Here is a 20,925-nt window from a genome sequence, read left to right as displayed (position 1 = left end):
TACAGTTGGGAACCACCAAATGTTTCCGCACTTATGATCCGGACCTCATGTGTTTGAAAGCGACCAAAGCGACCCCTCTGGGGGATGATGGTGGGAACCGGGTTGTAAACCTTTGTGTACCATGTTGTCCTATGGGTAAAAACTGTATAAAAGGAGCGATCCACAGAACCAATTTGAAGCAGTCTCCCCGAACTACACTCGATGTACTTCCTGTGACTTCTGTGTTCCCTGCAGAAAATAAACCTTGAATCTTTGACGTCAGAGGAAGTGTCCCGTGTCTCTGTGACTTGTACGCCGGAGCAGGTTACCCACGAAGGTTTCAGGTGTTGTGCCCTGGCACCGCTGGGTCCAAAAGAACCCAGTCCTTCAGTTGGCGCCCAACGTGGGGCTGCATCAGTGGTACCGGTCCAAGCCCGACGATCGTGAGGAACTTCGTGTGAAATCTCCGAGGGAAGGTGCACCCCGCTTCATCGATCCTGTTGTCGAAATAAGTGGCCCGAAGACTTTTCCCGCGAAGATTCCCGCCTCCTGACGGCTGCGACGGACTGCTGCCCTGACTGTAGACCTGTTTTGGCGCCTGGCGTAGACCTTGGTAGAGCGAGACAATAGACGGGCCTTCCTGGTGACGCCATTGATCTTTGAGTTAAGTATTTGTGGGTCGCTCCCATAGTCCTTGGTTGTTGACACTTTAGCGAGTGTCTTTGTTGTGCACGCTGTGTGAGTGTTTTTGTCGGTGACACTTTGCTAGCGTACTTTGTTGTTGTATTTGTTTGACGACTGCAGCCGCCAAAAACCGAGGGTTTTGTTCTTTGCTGGGACTTGGTAAATCCCGTAACCCTTGAAGTTTGTGAAACTCGGCTAGTGTGCAAGATGCCTGGTCGCAGTACTTTGTTTAGTTGTTTCAGACCTTGTGGTGCGGATTCCCTGCTGGAGGACTCGTGTCCGATACCTCCAGTTGGAACTCCTACTTATGACTTATATAGCAAACATGGGCTAGGCCCGATTGCTTTTAATGATTATTGGATTAAATATACAAAGAAGGACGGCGATCTTCGTTGGCCACCTCACGGTAGCTTCGAGGCGTCGATCTTGGATAACCTAGAGATGAAGTTGTTCGAACGTAAATCAAGGCCGGCCATGTTTGATGCCTTTCGGTTGTGGCGCAAAGAAGCCCGACAGAAAGAAATCAGACAAAATAAACGTAGTCAGCGAGATGATGTTGCTACCATTGTAAAGAAAGCTGAGCAGTTTCAGCGTGATAAGGAGGATAAGGATAAGGAAGTGTTTGAGAGATTACAGCGTATGACCATAGATAAATGTTATCCTGCTTTACCTATGGAGTCGGATAAGAAGGAAGAGGCAGTTGAGGATCCTTTAATGTCCTATCTTATGAAGTCGCCACCTCCGTACGTACAGGGTACCGCAGCTCCTGTGGTCCCTGCCGTACCTGTTCTTCCACCTATTGTTCCTCCACCAGTTCCTCTACCTGCACCCGTTCCTCCGACTGTTCCTGTTCCTTCGTCTGTTTCTATTCCTACTGCTCCTCCGCTTCCACATACTCCTGCTCCCGCTACTGCTCCTGTGTTGTTAACCCCCGTTGTTGCTACTGTTTCTACTCCTTCTCTTGTTAGTCCTGTGTCTTATCTCTCTCCCTCTACTCGTAGTCGTAATTCTCCTATTGCACCAAGTTTTTTTCAGTCGCTTGGACCTGTTTTTGGGTCTGCTGGTTCTGATGGTCCTCAGAGACGTAGCCAGCTTCCTGGTAACAGGGAACGCGCTGCGCTATATAATATGGCGATGGGTTGGATGGACAATCCGCAGAGAAATCCACCCCGAGTTGTTCTAGAAACGTTTAGTCAATTCAACATACCAACTCAGAGATATGTGTTTGACGAAATGTGTAAGTTACTACATGATCAGATAGCGGCTAATGCGCCTGACGAGGTGCTGACCGCCCTGTCTAACCTCCGGCTTCAGTTCGCAACCGGACTGATAGTAGATACTAATGTCCGACGAGCTATTGAGCAGTTGCTATCCCTTCGTCCCGCTCCCATTCCTCATGCACTGTTTGTTGAGGATATTGAAAAACAAGACGAGTCTGGCCAATATCCCATGCGCGAAGTTCCACCGGTTTGGGTACCAGCTGATAATACTAATGCTGGCAATCCAGTACCGGCACATTTTGAGAGAGTATGGATACACCTTCCATGGAAACGATCGGAAGTGCTTCAGGTGAAGCAATCTTTGCCCGATCCTCGTAAAAATCCTACAGGGTATTATAAGGAATTATCGCAGCTCGTAGATGCCACGGTGATGAATCTTGCCGATATCGATATGTTGTTTGGCAACGTCGTACCGCAGCCGGTATGGGCTAAGATCCGTCACCAAGATCACGCAAATGAATTAGGTGGTGATTGGGCTGCCATTACAGCAGCAGATGCTGGACATGTGGCTGCTACTAAGCCCGATCAATTGATTACTGCTCTCCCTCAAAGAATTATTACGTTAATGAAAACGCTTATGCCAGCTACAAGGGTAAATTGGGACAAGTTGTCAGCTTGTAAACAAAAGAAAGATGAGAGTGTTTCCGACTTCTTTACGAGGTTTGAAGAAGCATTCATTGATCATAGTGGACAGGATATGGGTACTGAGGGTGGACAGAGGTTGTTCGTGGATAAATTTGTGTCGAACTTGTTGCCCGATTTGAGCTATAAATTAAAGAATTCGGAAAGTGCATGGGCCGTTTCTACTTCAGCTCAGATATTGGCTACGGCACAATATTACGAAAATAGGGAGAAAGAAGAGAATGACCGTGCTGACAAAAAGACAAAAGAGCTGAAAACTAAAGTGTTGTTGCAACAAGCGTATCCACCGCGTTCCAATCAGAATGCGCCTCAACAGAATAGGTCGCAGTCTCAATCGAATAGATCGCAGTCTCGTAACGATTCCTCTTTCCAAAGATCCTCGTTAGGGTATAATCAATGTGCTTATTGTAGACAAGAGGGACACATCAAATTCAATTGTCCTGCTCTGAATGAACGTAATAGTGGTAATTCGTCCAAAGGAGGCCGTGGTGGTGCGCAGCAGGCATCACGTGGTAGAGGTCGTGGTGCTCAAAATGATCGCTCAGACAATTTATCTAGTTCTAATAATTGTTTTGATCAACGTGGATCATCGCAAGGACGATCTGCGCAGTACAATGTAGATGATTATTACTTCGATCAGGGAACTGACGACAGTAATTACTAGGACAGCCAAAGACAAAAGGAGGGAGTGGTATCAGTTCCGGTTGATCAGAGAGGGCCTTACGTCGCAGTTGCTACATCGGGCGTCGTTGAGCCTTTTCTGTTGGACACTGGTGCAGCGAAAAGTTCTATTATGCATTCGAAACTCCCTGGCGCACCTTTGTCTGGCTTAACAAATGTTTCCGTTGGATTCTCTGGCGCCCCTGTTAGCAATCCAGTTTCACGCCCTTTGCCCCTTCAAATTGGGCCACGTGAGCTCGAAGCTCCGTTGATTTTGACCACTGGTTGTGGCGAAAATCTTTTGGGTCTGGATTTGCTTAAACGTTTGTATGCAACATTGTATTGTTCTCCTGCGGGTGTAAAGCTTACGTTAGGAGAGAGGGTTGTCTCTCCTATGTATTTGTCTCTCGATAGGCTTCCACCAGAATTGAATTCTCTTCCTGTGTCTTTGTGGGCGACGGGTCCAAATGATGTGGGCCTGCTTGATATCTCCCCTTATGTTGTTCAGTTGAAAGCTAATGTGCGACTGCCACGTATTCCCCAATATCGTATCTCCCTTGATGGTGAACGAGCACTGTTAGCGATCATTTATGATTTGATCGAGAAAGATGTTATTGAGGAGACTCGGGGAAACGTGTGCAACAGCCCTGTACTACCCATTCTTAAACGTACTGATCCTACAAAACCGCCTGTTTATCGTTTTGTTATCGATTTACGGGAGGTAAATAAAATTGTGGTTCCTCAATTTCCTGTTGTGCCTGATATCACGGCGCTACTGACTCTGATTCCAGCTACTGCATCATGGTTTTCGGTGATTGATTTGAAAAATGCGTTTTTCAGCATCCCGATTGCCGAAGAGAGCAGGGACCTTTTCGGTTTCTCTCTCGGTGGGCGTAGCTTCCGGTTCAAACGCGCTCCTCAGGGCTACTGTGAAAGTCCGTCTATTTACAGTCAAGCCTTGAAGGGACAACTGGATGCGTTTAGGTTGCCGGTTGGTGCGGCCTTAATCCAATACGTCGACGACTTATTGGTGGCTGCTGATACTCAGGACATTTGCAAAATTGCTACGGTATCGTTGCTGCAACATCTCTGTGAGTTAAATCATAAGGTGTCACCTTCTAAACTCCAATATTGTTGTCAAGAAGTAACCTATCTAGGTCACTTATTGTCAAAGGAGGGAAGGAGATTGACCCCAGAGAGAATTGCAGCGATTGCGCGAATGGCTGTGCCACAAACCCAAAGAGATGTGCGTGCCTTTCTAGGTATCACGTCATATTGCAGGCAATGGATTCCTAATTTTTCATTGCTAGCGAAACCATTGGTGGCTCTTACGTGCAAGGATGTTTCAACTCCTTTACCATGGACGGAAGAATGTCAGAAAAGTTTTTCTGAACTGCGTGATTCATTGTGTTCGGCTCCTGTGTTAGGTACCCCTGACTACAGTAAGCCGTTTACGTTATATGTTCACGAGAGGGAAGGTTGTGCTTTGAGTGTCTTAACGCAACCTTTTGGTGGTAAGCAACGTCCATGTGCATATTTTTCCTCGACCTTAGACCCAGTAGCTAGAGCATTGCCGAGTTGTTTGAGAGCAACTGCGGCAGCTGCGGTCTCCATCCGACAATCAGCAGGATTGGTCATGGATAATATGCTTACGGTGATGGTTCCGCATGCAGTCGATACCCTGTTGAATCGTACGAAAACTCAGCACTTGACGAGTGCGAGGTTATCTGGGTACGAATTGACGCTTCTGGCAAGCCACATTCAGATAAAACGTTGTAATGTCCTAAATCCGGCAACTTTGTTACCAATTAGTGCAGAGTCAGATGACGTAACAGAACATGACTGTTACTTGCGGACGGAAGAGGAAACAAAGGGTCGAGTGGACCTTAAAAACACCCCATTGGAAAATCCGGACGGCACTTTGTATGTGGATGGGTCATGTTTTAAGTTGCCGAATGGCGATGTGACTACTGCTTATGCTGTTGTAACATTGAACACTGTTGTTGAAACTGCAAGATTGAGTCAGAATTCTGCCCAAGCTGCAGAGCTGATTGCTCTCACTAGAGCATGTGTGTTAGCAAAAGGGAAACGTGTGAATGTGTACACCGATAGCCAGTATGCCTTCGGTGTAGCGCATAGTTTTGGACGATTGTGGCGAGAGCGTGGTTTCTTGACGTCGCATGGCACGAAAATACAGCATGGCCAGCTTGTGAACGATCTTTTGGATGCATTGACGTTGCCTGCACAAGTTGCGATTGTTAAATGTAGTGCGCATCGTAAAGTGACGGATGATGTTGGTCGTGGTAACGCGTTTGCAGATGAGATTGCTAAGGAGACTGCCCGGAACCTTAGTACTCGAATGTATGTGACGAGTTCGGTTAGGTGGCCTACAGAATCAAGTATGTGTGTAGATACTTTTGAGAGTGTGAAAGCAATTCAGAATGAGGCCACTGAGACTGAAAAGATGAAGTGGAAAGAAAGTACGGGAAAGTTGGATGCGAATGGTTGTTGGATTGATTTGTCGGATCAGAAAAGATGGATGTTGCCTGATGCGTATGTGCTGGCCGTTGTGACAATGGCACATGGGTTAGCACATATTAGCGCGAAAGGCATTTGCAAGTTGTTGGCCGATGTGTGGAAGAATGATGGCATTACAAAGTGTGCTGAACGTCTGGTGAAGAATTGTATGGTGTGTCTAATGTACAATCCTGGCAAAGGAACCCCAACTCCCCCTGGCAGTTTTGCTCCTCCTTCGTATCCCTTTGAGGTGATCCAATTGGACTTCATCCATATGGAGCGATGCAATAACCTGAAATACGTTTTAGTAGTGGTGTGCGCATTCTCCCGATGGATTGAGGCCTATCCCCTCAAAGATAATACTGCTTTGTCTACTGCGAAAATCCTACTGAAGGAATACTTTCCTCGGTATGGAATGCCTAGAGTTGCGTGGTCAGATAATGGAAGTGAGTTCGTTGGAAGTGTGATGAAGAGTGTGTGTAAGGGCCTTGGAATTAATCAGAAATTCCATAGCGCCAATCATCCCCAGTCAGCTGGATTGGTTGAAGGGTACAATGGCACCCTTAAACTAAAGTTAGCGAAGATTCAGGCTACGACTGGTCTTTCGTGGCCTGACGCGTTGCCTCTAGCATTGCTGTCAACTAGGGCGACTGTACACTCCCGAATAGGGCTTAGTCCCTATGAGATAGTGTTCGGCCGTCCTGCGAATGTGTGGGGGGTTCCTAGGCCAGGAATATTCTCTGATCTTGAGTACCCGATGTTGATTGATTATTTGCATGACTTGACTGCTAAACTGAGGTTAATTCACCAACAGGTTTACGACGCCTTGCCAACGCAGACGGAGGGTCCAGGCCACCAGCTCCAGCCCGGGGATTGGGTGGTTACCCGCAACTTCTCACGCAAGAATAATCTGGACCCCCGATTCACCGGACCGTACCAGGTACTCCTGGCCACGAGGACTGCCATTCGTCTCGAGGGGCGGAAAAATTGGGTACATGCTACCCATTGTAAGCGAGTCCCTATTCCTTTGCCGGCAGACCCGTGGGTAAGGAAAGGCATTGCGTCAACAGAAACAGAAACATTGCCGGCGTTTGTACCTTTTAGCGACGCACAGCTTGTTGGAGAACACTCAGCGCAGCAGAAAGCCACTGTTGAACATTTGTCAGCAAAAGACTCAAGACCAGAACAACGAACTGATCAGCAGGACGCTGTCTCTTCAACAGATCCTTTGTTCGACGAGCAGACACGTCCTGGGAAACATCGATATTCTTTGCGATCTCACACTAAGGACAAATAAATTTTCTTGCTTTGCTGTAATTGACAACTGCAATATCCTCGTTTCCCATGATCAATTTTGAACATTCATATCATTGAAATTTTTTGTACATATGTCGAGCTTTTTCCTTGTATCTTTTTCCTTCCACAGCTGAGAAATATTGTGCTAATATATATACATATTGTGTATTGAGGGCCGTAGGGCCGCGCGCGTACTTCCTTCTGGACAGTAGGTCTTGACGCTAGGTTAAAGGCCGTCGGTTCCTAGGAACTCCTGGGGATTGACTATTGCTGCACAGAACGAAGTGCGTCAAGAAACGTTGCGGACGGTCGTAGGGAATGGCATTTTCGAAGCTAAATGATTTGGAAGGAGCTCAGGCATACAGATTCAAGCTGCAGCAACTCAGTCGTACTAAATGTTTCATATTTAAATTGTTTATGTTATTTCTGACTGCTTCTGCATTATTGGCGGGTGGGGTGTATTGCACTATGTCCTACTTTCTATCTGCTACCCCTACTCCTACTCCTCACCCTAATCTTACCGCTACTGCTTCTCCTCATTCCTTTCACATGTTACCGGAACACGAGCAGGCTAGACGTGTAGAATTCCGCAACAATTCCTTTATTCAGCTCCTCCATCAGCATCAGTTAGTGGTTAACACTACTAATTGTTGGGTGTGTGGGTTGATGCCACATACTACGGGTAAGGGAATTCCGTATCTGGTGTTACCGTATAGTTCCCAAGGGTCAGCTCGAGCATTTCAAACAATGTTTCGAAGCGCACTGGGTTTCCACCCCAATCGAGAACCACGTTCCCCCAACTCTGGTCCTACCTCGTATCAGAAGCTGCTATCAATGGCAATAGAGGATATGGAAGATGAGATCCATGATCCTTTTCTTATCCCTGAAGAAGAGGTACGAGCTTATAGGGTCCTAAGTAGAGGGGAATACAGTGTGTTCACTAGTGAAAAGCAGCTTAAAAGCTCGCCTCCAATATGGGTCGTACCCCACACTGGTAATTTGTGTCTCATGGGTCGTGGCCAAAGTCCGCAAGCCCGATTTGGAGACAGTGCTTGCACTGAAACCTACGTTGTGCCAATGACCCCGTCCCCTGTGTTTCTGGCTGCCAAGGGTACTTACTTTATCTGTCATGATCGTGCATACACATGGTTGCCCACAGACTTTATGGGTACATGTTTCATTGCAAATTTGTTGCCTCCGACGTTTACTGTAGATGCCGATTATCATAAGACTAGAGTTGTACGAGGCATAATTAGCGAAGAAGATACTGCCGGTCAAGAGGCAGGAGACTTTTTCAAGGGTTTCCTCCCGTTTTGGGGACCTATGGTTAATAGTAGGAACCTGAGACAGTTGACTCGAGTGGTGGAATCGACAGCTAATGTTACTGCCAGTGCCCTTGGTAATATCACCACGGAACTTCAGGCGGAGAGGCTTATGACGTTACAAAACCGTATGGTTTTAGATGTCGTCTTAGCGGATCGCGGTGGGGTATGTAAGGTGATCCATTCAAGCTGCTGCATTTTCATCCCAGATAATGCTCCTACTGTCTATCAAGCCATCTCGAAGTTGCATAAGATCTCCGAATCCATACACGTGGATGTAGGGGATTGGACGCTACTTGGATGGTTTTGGGGCCTGATGTCGACTTGGGGTTGGAAGATTCTGATGATCATCGGAGTTGTGGTAGTGTTCCTGTTCACGTGTTGCCTTTGTGTGCAGTGTGGTCCTGCCTTATGTGGTCTCTGTGCTACAACGTGTATGAGACAACCATCTGTTACCAAGGGGACTCGATTGGACAGAGCTATGCTACAACAACATCTCGATGGTCTGATGAATATCGAATATGATTCCGACTAGTGCTTGCCTACATGAGGGCAAAAGGAGCGTCTGAGGTTCCGTGACAATTGTAAGTGGTGTTTTCGACTCGCACGAATATGGTCGAGTCTGGTATCTATGAACCGCAAATGACGAGTTTAGTAAGTATGCGCAGTTTCGCTGTGCTAACTTAAACCGTTCGTTTGTTATGTGGGTTTTTCATCTGTACCCACGGGTTCCATCTTAGATACGGCATCCATTTTGTCTCTTGCCCTCAAGTAGTCAGCGAACGGACGCTGTCCGCTTCGCGACCCTGGGACTCCCAAGATATTTGCGGAAGACACATGTTCGTTGTAAGTGTCTTTATGACGAGGGGGGTGCTACTGTAAGGCAGGTGGCGCCGCTCGAGGCTCATCTTGCCTCGCAGGCTTATTGTCTCAGCCGTGCATCTCATTAGGCACGTCCCTTTGATGCCTGTATCTCGTGCTTTCCGATACCTCCCCTTTTTACACCCTTTCCGATCTCCCCACTGTCTCCGTCTTCCTTTGCACCTGTCTTTGTTCCTATTTCCGATCTACTTTACTGCTGATTGGAATTTGCTAATGGTGGGAAGATGGGTTTTTACAGTTGGGAACCACCAAATGTTTCCGCACTTATGATCCGGACCTCATGTGTTTGAAAGCGACCAAAGCGACCCCTCTGGGGGATGATGGTGGGAACCGGGTTGTAAACCTTTGTGTACCATGTTGTCCTATGGGTAAAAACTGTATAAAAGGAGCGATCCACAGAACCAATTTGAAGCAGTCTCCCCGAACTACACTCGATGTACTTCCTGTGACTTCTGTGTTCCCTGCAGAAAATAAACCTTGAATCTTTGACGTCAGAGGAAGTGTCCCGTGTCTCTGTGACTTGTACGCCGGAGCAGGTTACCCACGAAGGTTTCAGGTGTTGTGCCCTGGCACCGCTGGGTCCAAAAGAACCCAGTCCTTCAACTCCATCCAATATGGAGGAGTTACATCTTCTCATGGTATCGCAGCACTGCAGGGTTTCCCTGTAGTCAAACTTACACCAAGGGTCCTGGCTGGTTAATCCACCTACTTGGTTTGCGTCTACGGACTTTATCCAACGGGCGATCCCTCCTTCCTATCCTAAGTATTTTTAGTGGTGGGATACTCATAGTGATAATTAATTTTACAGACAGGCACATAAAAGTGAACTATAAGTTCTGTCCTGTCCCTCCCTGTTGTGCTTGTTCTTTTTATTGCATCATAAAAGGGGCTCGGAGAGAGACTTCTGTTCAACCCGTGTTTAAATAGAACCTGTATTTTTGTTTGAAATAAAATTGCAGAGATATGTGTAGTTTGTTTTCTGATAATGTGAATGAGGCCTCTAACCCGAGGAACGCCTTCCTATATGTCTATAAAATAACTTACACTGGGGAGAGCTTGTCTTTAAAAGTATGGACTGAGCTGTGAGGAAAGAAAATAGATACATATATTCTGGAAAAATGTAAGGAAACGAGAAAAAAACAACTGGTCATTTCACTCACTTTTGTCTTCACAATGGTCCTCTATCCATTTCCTTCGCAAATCCTAATTATGGACAAAATTGGTATTTGTAGCCAAAGCAGAATGTTGACTCGTGTGGTGGTAACAACACAACACACTTGATTTTGCCTGTATAAATTCCGCTACATAAAACACTTAGGGCCATATGTAAGAAGGCAATATTGCGATCGCAAATGTCGAAATTCGTAGAATTTCAGCGTTTGCAATCACAAAACAGCAGTGTCATATGTTTGACACAGAAGTACCCCTCGCAAAATAAGGAATCGCAAATTTTGCGATTCCCTATTTAGCGATTGCATTTAAGGAATCGCAAATCGCGATTCCTTAAATGCAATGTAAGAAGCGCAGAAAAAGTGTAATTTGGACTTAAGGAATCGTAAACTACTGTTAAAACCTAGACTGCATTGTCAACATTATCGGCACCATCTTGCCCCCTTTTTGAGCCCATTCGTGCGCGTAAGCGGCAGCCATTTTAAATACCATGGCTTCTCTGCCCATCGCCGACAGCCAGCGCGTCTCTCTCTCTCTCTCCTGACCTCGCAGGCATCCCCGCGCGCTGACAGCCCCCCCTCTCACATGCCTTGGGCCATAAACCCCTCTTCGGCACAACTCTGCCTCGGAACCCCATCCTGTTCCCAGCTCAACACCTCCCTCAATTCCTTTCATGATCCCGAGTCCTTTGATAAAACCCCCCTTTCCTCTATGCCCGATTGTCTTACTCGTTCCCAGGCTGCCACCTGGCCCTGCGGATGCTGTTTATTGCCCCCCATACAGTAGGAAGCTTCTCCCATCAAAGGATCCCCGAGTTGATCAAAGCCCCCACCCCATGAGATCCGATCAACCACATACATTCCGTGAATCGGCGGAATGCCCAGCTGCGCAACAATCGTCACCTGTTGTGACCGGGGAGGGGACTTCAACTGTAAATGTGTGTGGGAACGGGCCTGAAGCGGGGATTCCGAGGATGTCCTTTCATACTTCAAAGCGTTTGCAAGAATGTGCCACTTGCAAAAAACTGTAATAAAGATCATAAACCTGTGTATAAGAGGCCAGGCCTCAGAGATGCGGTTAGAGCACCTCGAGAAGATACCCTGTTGTCTGATTTGATGTGTTCTGATCCGTCGGAATAAAACTTCTGTTTCCTGCCTTCCAGTCTGAGGTTCCGTGACAATTGTAAGTGGTGTTTTCGACTCGCTCGAATATGGTCGAGTCTGGTATCTATGAACCGCAAATGACGAGTTTAGTGGGTGTACGCGTTTTCGCTGTGCTAGCCTAAACCGTTCATTTGTTTCGTGGGTTTCTTCATCTGAACCCACGGGTTCCATTTTAGATATGGCATCCATTTTGTTTCTTGCCCTCAAGTAGCCAGCGATCGGACACTGTCCTCTTCGTGACCCTGGGATTCCCAAACTCTTGCGGAAGACACGTGTTCCTTTGAGGGTGTCTTTATGATGAGGGGGATGACACTGTAAGGCAGATGGCCCCGCTCGAGGCTCATCATGCCGTCCCGGTCTATTGTCTCAGTTGAGCATTCATTAGGCACGTCTCCTTTGATCCCTGCAATTGTGTTTCCTGATACCACCCCTTTTACACTCTCTTCGATCTGTTCGCTATCCTCGTCTTCCTCTGCACCTGTTTCTGTCTCTTCGTTGATTCGTTTACAGCCAAACGGAATGTACTAATGGTGGGAAGATTTTCTTTTACAGTTGGGAACCGACAAATGCTACTGTAATTATGTTCCGGGCCCTGAATACATGAAAGCGACCCCCTATGAAATTTACTGTGGGAACTGGGTTGTAACCTTTTGTTTGCCATGTTATCTTATGATGAAAACTGTATAAAAGGAGCGATCCACAGATACAATTCGAAGCAGTCTCCGTGAACCTACATGTTATGTACTTCTCGTGACTTCTGTGTTCCCTGCAGTAAATAAACCTCAAATCTTTGACGCCGAAGGAAGTGTCCCGTGTGTCTGTCATTTGTACGCCGGAACAGGTAACCCACAAAGGTTTCAGGTGTTATCCCTGTCACCGCTGGGTCTTAGAAAAACCCAGTCCTTCAGTTGGCGCCCAACGTGGGGCTGCATCAGTGGTACCGGTCCAAAGCCCGACGATCGTGAGGAACTTCGTGTGAAATCTCCGAGGGAAGGTGCACCCCGCTTCATCGATCCTGTTGTCGAAAAAAAGTGGCCCGAAGACTTTTCCCGCGAAGATCCCCGCCTCCTGATGGCTGCGACGGACTGCTGCCCTGACTGTAGACCTGTTTTGGCACCTGGCGTAGACCTTGGTACAGCGAGACGATTGACGGGCCTTCCTGGTGACGCCATTGTTCTTTGAGTTAAGTATTTGTGGGTCGCTCCCAAAATCCTTAGTTGTTGTGGGTGCTTAGTTGTTGCATGGTTCCATTGCATTTGTGGTTCTTTGTATTTTGCTCTTAGTTGTTCTATTTGACGTCTGCAGTCGCCAAAAACCGAGGGTTTTTGCACTTTTGCAGGGACATTGTAATCCAATAACCCTTGACATTTGTGAAACTCGGTTAGTGTGCACGATGCCTGGCCGTAGTACTTTGTTCAGTTGCTTTAGAGGTTGTGGTGCGGATTCCCGATTGGAGGACTCGTGTCCGATACCTCCAGTTGGAACTCCAATTTACGAATTATATAGTCGACATGGTGTGGGTCCCATTACATTCAATGATTATTGGGTTTGTTATACTAAAAATGACGGTGTCCTTAGTTGGCCACCTCATGGTAGTTTTGAGACCCCGATTTTAGATAATCTTGAAGCTAAAATGTTCCAAAGAAAAGCAAGGCCGGCCATGTTTGATTCCTTTTGGTTGTGGCGTAAAGAAGCCAAGCAGAAAGAAATCAAGCAGCTTAAACGTAATAAGAGAGAAGGTATCGTTACAACAATGAGAAATGTAGAGCAGTTTCAGCGAGACAAAGAAGAGAAGGAAAAGGACATTTTTGATAGATTACAACGTATGACAGTGGATAAATGTTATCCCGCTTTACCGACGGGTACGGAAAAGAAGGGAGAGGAAGCAGTAGAGGATCCTTTGTTGTCCTATCTACAGAAATCGCCACCTCCATATGCACAGGATACCACAGCTCCCGTGGTTCCTCCTGTTCCTCAACCTGCTGTTCCGGCAGCTGCTAATCAACCTGTCGTTAACCCTGTCATTGCGAATCCTCTTGTTCCTATTCCTCTACCTGCTCCTGTTCCTACTGATCCGCCGTCTATACCTTCTCAAGCTGTTGTTCCCGCTACTTCTGCTCTAGCTACTCCTACTGCTCCTGCTCCTCCTGTCTTTAGCCCTCATGTTGTTGCTCCTGTGCTTTACTCCTCTTCTCCGTCTGTTCGGCGACGCATTCTTAACACTGTTGCTAATCTTTATTCTCCTTTTAGACCGCTTCTTGGGTCTGATGAACCTGATGCTCCCCAACGACGGAGTCAGCTTCCTGGTGGTAGGGTATGTGATACACTAATTAATATGGCACGTAATTGGATTAGGTACCCTCTTAAAAATCCTCCGCGCACAATTGTTGAGACTTTCTCTCAATTCAATGTGCCAACACAGAGATTCGTGTTTGATGAAATGTGCAAATTCTTACGTGAAGCAACCTCTAATGATGAGGTCAATGAAGTACCGGTTGACGTAACTGAACTTCAGCTTCAGTTTGCGAGTGGTATACTTGTGGGTAGCAATGTTAGACGTGCTCTTGAGCATCTTCTATCCTTTCGTCCCACTGTAATACCCCGAGCATTGTTTAAGGACGAAACTGAGGAGTGGATGGCAACGCCTGGTCAGTATCCCATGCGTGAAGTTCCACCAGTGTGGAGGCCAGGTGATGCTGCCGCAAATCCTGCTATTCCACCACACTTCCAGAGGGTGTGGTTACACCTTCCATGGAAACGATCGGAAGTTTTGCAGGTTAAGCAATCTTTGCCTGATCCTCGCAAAAATCCTGCAGGGTACTATAAAGAATTGTCTCAGCTAGTGGATGCTACGATAATGAATCTTGCTGACATCGACATGTTGTTTGGCAATGTCGTACTGCAACCGATTTGGGTGAAAATTCATCAGGAAAATCATGTAGCCGAGTTAGGCGGTGATTGGCCTGCTCTTGTGGCTGCTGATGGACTGCAAGTTGGCGGGGCTAAGCCTGAACAGCTTATTGCTGATCTTCCCCAAAGAATAATTACCCTTATGAAAACGCTTATGCCCGCTATGAAAATTAACTGGGACAAATTGTCTGCCTGTAAGCAAAAGAAGGACGAGAGTGTCTCCGATTTCTTTACAAGATTTGAGGAGGCATTCATCGATCACAGTGGTCAAGATATGGGTACTGAGGGAGGCCAGAGATTGTTTGTGGATAAATTTGTGTCGAATCTGTTGCCCGAACTTAGCAACAAATTAAAAAATTCAGAAAGCGCGTGGGCGGTTTCGACCGCTGCTCAAATATTGGCCACGGCCCAATATTATGAGAATCGAGAGAAAGAAGAAAAAGATTGTGCAGACAAAAAGACGAAAGAGCTCAAAACGAAAGTTTTGTTGCAACAAGCATATCCTCCGCGCACGAATCAAAATGATTCTCAGCAGCGGAATAGATCGCAATCACAGTCATCCAGGTCACAATCGCGAAATGACTCTTCTTCACAGAGATCTATGCTTGGGTACAATCAGTGTGCCTATTGTAGAGGTGAGGGTCATTTGAAATTTGATTGTAAAGTTTTGCGTGATCGAAATAGTGGAAATTCATCTAGAGGAGGTCGTAGTGGTTCTCAGCAGGCTTCACGAGGTAGAGGTCGTCGCGTTACGCAGAATCAAAATGATCGTTCTAATAATTCCTCTGACTCTAATAATTGTTTTGATCAGCGTGGATCATCGTCAGGTAGATCTGCGCAGTACAATGTGGATGATTATTACGTCGATCAGAGTACTGACGACGGTAATTACTAGGACAGCCATAGACAAGGAGAGGGAGTAGTATCAGTTCCGGTTGATCAGAGAGGGCCTTACGTCGCAGTTGCCACCTCGGGCGTGGTTGAGCCTTTTCTGTTGGACACTGGTGCAGCGAAAAGTTCCATCATGCATTCGAAACTCCCTGGCGCACCTTTGTCTGGCTTAACAAATGTTTCCGTTGGATTCTCCGGCGCCCCTGTTAGCAATCCGGTTTCTCGCCCTTTGCCCCTCACAATTGGGCCTCGTGAGCTGCAAGCTCCTTTGATTTTGACTACTGGTTGTGGTGAAAATCTTTTGGGCCTGGATTTGTTGAAACGTCTGCATGCGACTTTGTATTGTTCTCCTGCGGGAGTAAAGCTTACATTGGGTGAGAGAGTAATCTCTCCTATGTACTTGTCCATCGATAAGCTCCCACCGGAATTGAGTTCTCTTCCTGCATCTTTGTGGGCAACAGGTCCCAATGACATGGGCCTGCTTGACATCTCCCCTTATGTTGTCCAATTGAAATCGAATGTGCGATTACCACGTATTCCCCAGTATCGTATCTCCCTTGATGGTGAGCGAGCGTTCTTAGCGATCATCTATGATTTGATCGAGAAAGATGTTATCGAGGAGACTCGGGGAAACGTGTGTAACAGCCCTGTGCTACCCATTTTGAAACGCACTGATCCATCTAAGCCTCCTGTTTATCGTTTTGTCATTGATTTACGGGAGGTGAACAAAATTGTTGTTCCTCAGTTCCCTGTGGTGCCTGACATTACGGCTTTACTGACTCTGATTCCAGAATCTGCGTCCTGGTTCTCAGTGATCGATCTGAAGAATGCTTTCTTTAGCATTCCGATTGCTGAGGAGAGCAGGGACTTGTTCGGTTTCTCTTTAGGTGGCCGCAGCTTTAGGTTTAAACGCGCTCCTCAGGGCTATTGTGAGAGTCCATCGATATACAGCCAAGCCCTGAAGAGCCAACTTGACGCGTTTGTGTTGCCGGCTGGTGAGGCCTTGATCCAATATGTTGATGACTTATTGGTGGCTGCGGACACACAAGACATTTGCAAAACTGCTACGGTGTCTTTGTTGCAACATCTCTGTGACTTGCATCATAAGGTGTCGCCTTCTAAACTGCAATATTGTTGTCAAGAAGTAACCTATCTAGGTCACTTATTGTCAAAGGAGGGAAGAAGGTTGACCCCAGAGAGAATTGCAGCGATCGCTCGGATGACTGTGCCAACAACTCAGAGAGATGTGCGTGCCTTTTTAGGTATCACGTCATACTGCAGGCAATGGATTCCAAATTTTTCATTGCTAGCGAAACCATTGGTAGCTCTTACGTGCAAGGATGTTCCAACTCCTTTGCCATGGACGGAAGAATGTCAGAAAAGTTCTTCTGAACTGCGTGATGCGTTGTGTTCGGCCCCTGTGTTAGGTACTCCTGACTACAGTAAGCCGTTTACACTATACGTTCAAGAGAGGGAAGGTTGTGCGTTGAGTGTATTGACGCAACAATTTGGCGGTAAGCAACGTCCATGTGCATATTTTTCCTCGACCTTGGACCCGGTAGCTAGAGCATTGCCGAGTTGTTTGAGAGCAACAGCGGCAGCTGCGGTGTCCATCCGACAATCTGCAGGATTGGTCATGGATAATATGCTTACGGTAATGGTTCCGCATGCAGTTGACACTCTCTTGAATCGTACGAAAACCCAACACTTGACGAGACAAAGGTCCCGAGAGCCTAACGACTCTGTATAGAAAGGTCGATATCGGGGATGAGGGCGAGTGTGACGTGACGGACCTCCTTACGCGTACGCTTGAGGTTTTCCGCTACCTCACTGATCAGGAATCGGAAGCTAAACCCACGACACCCGTAGCAACCGAACCACGAACTGAGTGAGCTAGCACCATGATGCCTATAAGAGAGGCTGCCCCCTACTGGGTTCCTCCACGAGGTCTAGGAACACACGATGACGTCAACCACCAAGATGCAAGAGGGAGGGTAGTGTACAACTGGGTCTACCAGCCATGGGATCGGCAAGATATTCTGACGTTCCGGAAATCTCTGCCCGATTTACGTAAAAACCCCACTGCCTTCTACACTGAATTAGGTACAGCCCTAGGTTCAACGATTATGACCCTGGCTGACATCGAATTGTTTTTCGGGTTATGTCTGCCAGCTGATGTGTGGCAGCAAATCCGGAAAGTCGACCACCTTGAGCTGTTCGGACATACCTGGTCACAACTCGATGGCATAGATAGGCAACGAGAACCTGGACAGAAGCCTTTGAAATCCATTTTAGACCTCCCAGACAAAATTGTACATAAGTTGAAAACCCTGATCCCAGAAAAGAAAGTGGACTGGTCGATAGTAACGGCTTGTCGTCAGAAACCCCAGGAAGACGTATCGGACTACTTCTCCCGGTTTGAAACGGTGTTCTCCGATTACAGCGGCCAGGACATGACCACTGCAACCGGACACCATCTGTTTGTCCAGAATTATGTAAAGGGTTTGTCGCCGGAGGTCTCTCAGAAACTGCAGGCCAGTGAGAGTAGTTGGGCAGCCTCCAAACCTGCGGCTATCCTTCAGATGGCCCAATATTACGAGCACCAGAAAAATGAAAACGATAGAGCAACAGAGAAAAAGAAGAAAGACTTAAAAGAGAGGGTAATGATTGCACAGTTGCAAGGGGTGACTGTAGGACGAGAGCAATACAAAGGGAACTTTCAGACAAATGTCCCTAGGAACGCACCTTCTAAAGACCGTACCCCAACACCCCACATTGGACGTAGAGACATTAGCGAGGACCAGTGTGCCTTCTGCAAAGGATTCGGCCATTGGAAATCCCAGTGCCCGGTTCTGTTGGAGATGAACAGAAATAGGGACCCCAAGGACGTAGCGGGTGGACCGAGAAATAGAGGACAGCAACGGGGGTCCGAAAATGACACGACTAACGATAGATCAAACAGACCAAATACATTTGACCGACCCCAACAGAACCAATACCAGCAGTCTGACTGTGACGATGCCCACGACTTCGCATAGGACTGCCAAGGGCAAGGGAGGGATCCAGTCGAGCTCTATGTTGACCAGCAAGGTCCTTATGTCACCGCTAAGGTCCTGGGTACAAAGTCTCCATTTCTGGTAGACACTGGCGCAACACGTAGTGCGTTATCTAAATGACTGATTCCAAGGGCACCCTTGTATGGCTCACTTGTAACATCGATAGGTTTTGATGGAACGCCCTCCACTAACCCTTTGTCCACACCGATCCCCTTTGACTTAGAGAACAACACAACAGACACAACGTTTTTGCTTTCCGCCAATACTCCTGACGCCATTATGGGACTTGACTTGCTGAAGCATTTCCGAGCGACCATTAGATGATCCCAAGACGGAGTTCGAGTTTTTCTGTACGACAACCCCATTCTGCTCAGACATTGCCCTTCCCGACGCATGTTTTCTATCACTGACACTGACTCGTCCCTACTTGACACTCTGCCTCCGTATCTGTGGGCCAAGACAGATTCGGACGTAGGACGCATGATGATTGACCCAGTGCACATCACTGTTCGACCGGACGCAATACTCCCAAAACTTCCACAATATCGGATATCGCCCGAGGGCGAGAAGGCATTGGTAAAGATAATTCAGTCTCTGATAGACGCAGGAGTGGTAGAGGAAGTGGTTAGCAACATTTGCAACAGCCCTATCTTGCCCATCATCAAGAAACAAGGAGAGGGAGATGAGAAAGCATACCGCTTCATCATCGACCTTCGAGAGATCAACAAAGTAGTTGTACCCCAGTACCCCGTGGTCTCGGACATCACCACTATCCTGACTTTGATTCCTTCTACTGCCACCACCTTCACTGTCATTGACCTCAAAAACGCATTTTTCTCTATCCCCATCCACCCAGACAGCCGATATCTCTTCGGCTTCACCCTAAAAGCCCGCTCATATAGATTCTGTCGAGCACCCCAAGGCTACACAGAAAGCCCCAGCATCTACAGTCAGGCCCTCAAGAGACAACTGGATGAGGTCCAGTTACCCGATGGAGTGGTGTTGATACAATACGTCAATGACATCCTCTTGGCGGCCGACACCACTCCCCTAGCAGTCACCGCCACCATTCAACTCCTGCACTTCCTTGCGGAAAATGGCCACAAGGTCTCCAAGAAGAAGTTGCAATTCTGCCAACCCCAGGTCACTTACTTAGGCCACCTTTTGTCCAAAGACGGAAGGAAACTTACTCCCGACCGGATCCAAACCATTCTTGAAACACCTGTCCCTAAGACTCAGAAACAGGTCCGCTCCCTACTAGGCCTCACCTCCTTCTGTCAGCAGTGGTTGCCAAACTTCAGTCTCATTGTGAAACCGCTGCTTTCTCTGCTAGCTAAAGATGTCCCCTTCCCACTCCCTTGGACCCCTGAATGCCAAACCTCCTTCATAGAACTACGAGATGCCCTTTGTTCGGCCCCTGTCCTAGGTACCCCTGATTACACAAAGCCCTTCTCCCTCTACACTCACGAAAGGAAGGGATGTGCTTTGTCTGTCTTGACTCAGTCCATTGGCCCAAAGCAACGACCATGCGCCTACTTCTCTGCCACTCTTGACCCCGTAGCCAGAGCCTTGCCTGCCTGCCTTCGAGCTGTAGCTGCCGCTGCTATCTCTATCCGACAGAGTGAGGGGATCGTACTCTCGAATTCCCTCACGGTATTAGTACCCCATGCAGTTGACACCCTCCTGAACCAAACTAAGACGCAACACCTGACGAGTGCACGGCTGACTGGATACAAACTGACTCTGCTCGTACCCCACATCACTCTGAAAAGATGCACCACACTGAACCCGGCAACTTTGTTGCCCCTACCAGAAAACGATCCCAATGTGCCCCCTGTACATGACTGTGTGACCCTCATGGACGAACAGACTAGAAGTAGGGTTGACCTCAGAGACACGGCTTTTCCTGACCCTGACGGAGAGCTGTGGGTGGACGGCTCTTGCATCAAACTCCCCGATGGCACCACTTCAGCTGCCTATGCAGTCACCACGGCCCGAACTGTAGTAGAGACAGCCCGTATCACACAACGATCTGCACAGGCAGCAGAACTGATTGCCCTGACACAAGCATGCATCCTAGCAGCAGGAACCACAGCGAACATTTACACCGACAGCCAGTATGCCTTCGGGATGGTTCACCATTTTGGGCTCCTTTGGAAGGAAAGGGGATTCTTGACCTCACACGGCACCCCCATCTTACATGGAGATCTAGTCTCCGCCCTGATCGAAGCCGTCCTTCTCCCCGAAAGACTTGCGGTCATCAAATGCCAAGCACACAAGAAAGTGACAGACATTATTGGACAGGGAAATGCACTAGCCGACATCACTGCTCGAACCACAGCTGAAAATAGGACGACGACACGCATGTACGTAACCAGGTCTCAAGCAGAGAAATGGACCGACGCTAGGGACACTATTAGGGACATTCAAATGGCTAGCTCACAACACGAATTGACTGAATGGGCACGGGTGG

The sequence above is a fragment of the Lissotriton vulgaris genome, chromosome 2_1 (genome assembly GCF_964263255.1).
Source record: "Lissotriton vulgaris chromosome 2_1, aLisVul1.2, whole genome shotgun sequence".
Classification (NCBI taxonomy): Eukaryota; Metazoa; Chordata; class Amphibia; order Caudata; family Salamandridae; genus Lissotriton; species Lissotriton vulgaris.
This window is presented reverse-complemented; position numbering follows the sequence as displayed.